At 29.1% G+C, this 3,126-nt stretch overlaps 1 non-coding gene across 1 annotated transcript; it reads right to left on the bottom strand.

Annotated features, from left to right (window-relative positions):
• Positions 1-2,528: 2,528 nt before the first annotated feature.
• On the bottom strand, positions 2,529-2,600 carry TRNAQ-UUG (transfer RNA glutamine (anticodon UUG)). Its single transcript has one exon. It is a non-coding gene; the product is annotated as a tRNA-Gln (tRNA).
• Between the last annotated feature and the right edge of the window lie 526 nt (positions 2,601-3,126).

Below are 3,126 nucleotides of genomic sequence, written 5' to 3'. Positions count from 1 at the left end.
TGCTTGAGGTCTTTTAGCTTCTTCTTAGCATTGTACTAAACATTCTCAGGAAAGAATTGGGCCTTGAACTCTCTTTTCTAGTCTGCCGAAAAATTCACTACACAACTTCCATTTTTAATTTCATTGTACTTAGTATGCCACAACAGTTTGGCATCACCAACCAAGTACATAGTCGCATTATCCACTTTCACATGTTCTAATTCCATTCTCAAAGTATGAAAGTACTGCTCCATATCAAACAATAAGTTCTCCAACTCCTTAGTATCATATGCACCCTCATACGTCCTAGGTTATGGTACCTTGGTCTTGCTAAATCCCGGAGTGTTAAAGTTTCCCATAGCAAGAACCGCCATATTCATCTTTGTAGTCAGATCGGCTATTTGAGCTTGCAAGGTCTCCAAAATGTGGTTAAAGGCCTCTGACATTTCCACCATTGAACTTTGTTGATGCTTTTGTGATCCTTCTAATTCATCAACATTTTCCATCAGTCGAGCCATCTTCGCGGTCACATTGTTGGCTGTTGTCTCAGCCTGTGTTTCCAACACATTAATTCTCTAGGCATTGGTCGACATGATCATTTACCAAAGCTTTACAATCCCACAACAAAGGCAACTGAATTAATGTAGTGACTAACCAAGCTCTGATACCAGATGTCATGGGCCGAATATTTCACACCTTTGTGAATGGACCGTACAACGCTAGCTAAAGCCCTCTTGTTTAAGTAAGCAGCCTAACATTTATCACAATTCACCAACACAACACTTTCATTATCATTCAAACAAATATAAGTGGAAGCAATAAGCAACTTATGAAAGCAAAGTCATTTAAGCAGTAAACATTAAACAACGTAATTCATTATCAACACCTCAATTAACAATATGTGTCTAGCAAGGGATACAAATAGACTAAACACATTGACAATAGTTAGTGAGTTTTATAAGTTGATAAACACTCACCTTCCCCTAAAGAGCTTTCTATGCTATTCTCACTCTGACTTTAGGAGACATCAATATGACCAAGGAATCATACTTTTTTTTTTAGCCTAGGGAAAAATTATCTCTAAAAAATAACCCTACATTTGTATTTACATGATGGAAACCCATCCCAAATGTAGGAGACAGGCAGGCAAACATAATGCCCTAAACAAGCTCAACTCATGATGTTGCTACATGGTAGTCAGCATTTTCCCTCTAGATGGGGTGCATGAGGTGTCCCAAAAATGCTAAAAGGCACATGCTGGTAACATGACAAGTTCATGTAACAAAAAGTGATTGATTAAATAGTGCGAGACCTCTCTACTTCAATTAGTCCTTTTTAGTCATGAACTAGTAACTTTCAACATTATTCTTGGAATGCCAACTATGTCGCTTGCTATTTAAAATAGCACAATATCTACATTACATTCAATCTAATTTTTATTTCTAATTTTTTTTACAATAAAAAGTTATGACAATAATATTTATGTGATTTTTTTTTTTTTTACCATTAACTTTCTTAAAAACTAAAAATAAGATTTTGTAATCATAGTTGTTGTGACAATTTAGTACTATAATATTTTAACAACGAAGTGTTGCCTTCACGAGGTTGTATCTAGGAAGGCTAGCATTTTGGATTTTAATATTCAGAATTGAAACTTATGAATTAAAGTTTGTTTTATTTGAAATAAAAAAATTTATTTGATTTAAAATAAAATAAAATGAACATTGAATTCAAAAATAATTAAAATAAAAAATTATTAATATTTAATTTTTTTAAAAAAATAGTAAAAGACATTCAAATTTTTACTTTACCATTTTTAGTTTGTCATGTACAATAGATTGTTCTTGAGATACTGAAAAGCAAATTTAAAAATATAATAACTAAAAAAATAATTATAATTAGTCAATATATTTATTATAATATTTTATATTTATATATTTTTTATTATTTTAATTATTATTTAATTTAAGACCAAAAATAGGCGTGAGTTCGGTAAGGCTTTTAATTTGTTATAATTTTTAATTTTGATTTTCAGTTCATATTTTTATTTTTATTTTTCATTTTTAATCTTTATTTTCATAATTTTTTTTTTACAATAGTACAAATCATAGTCATTTATTTTGGAGTTTGTACACAGATTACTGCTATATTGATGTAGGATGATTTGAATAAGTAGTAACTTAATTTGTAACACGAAATTTCTTTGAAAATGGATTGTTTTTCCTTATCAGTATTACATTTTTATTGGTTGCAGGTTTAAAGAGATTAAGGTATTTTAAAGGAAGGAATTAATAATTTGTTTGATACCAATATAAATTTTTATTTTGATTCTAGTTGTCGAAAAATTATGAACAAAATCTTTCACGAAAATTAAAGAAAGTGTGGATAATTATTGGTCATAAATAATTATGAGTAGAACTTATATTTATTACTTACTATTATTTAAAAAATTATTTTAAATATGTAAAAATTAAAGATATTTTTAGTAATATATTTATATATATACCGCCTATTCAGAGTCCCTATATGTGCAGGAAGTAAAAGTGAAAAGGTCCTACCGGGAGTCGAACCCAGGTCGCTGGATTCAAAGTCCAGAGTGCTAACCACTACACCATAGAACCTTGGTTGTTGGCCTTTTGCGCTTTTAAAATATAAAAAATATTAGTATTCCTTTGAAAAAATTCATCCCCTGCCTTTTTTACTCTTCCAAAAAGGATTAATATCTACAATACCTTCCCACTCTCATTAAGAATCTATTTGAAACTTAGAAAGTATTACAAAAATAAAAATAACATATAAACAAATTCATTTTTTATGTTTGGTCATCAATATTAAAATTTTTGTTAATAACTAATTATATTAAGATAAATTTTTATTTGTAATAATATTTTATATGAATAGAAAATATAATATAAAATTATTATTATTTTTATTTTCCTTCCCAAAATAAATTTTTGAAGCTAACAGACCCTTAAAGAGCTCAGATTTGGTCTGTTGTATAAAATTTCGAGAAAGAAATAACTTAATCATGAAAGTGATGCTTAGAGTTTTCAAGAAGTAACTTACAAAATTAATTCCCAACAACTCAAAAATAATTTATTGTCCTCTCTCTCTCTCTCTCTCTCTCTCTCTCTCTCTCTCTCTCTC

Source organism: Malania oleifera, chromosome 2 (assembly GCF_029873635.1).
Source record: "Malania oleifera isolate guangnan ecotype guangnan chromosome 2, ASM2987363v1, whole genome shotgun sequence".
NCBI lineage: Eukaryota > Viridiplantae > Streptophyta > Magnoliopsida > Santalales > Ximeniaceae > Malania > Malania oleifera.
Note: the sequence above shows the minus strand (reverse complement) of the source record. Positions and strands in the feature narration are given on the sequence as shown.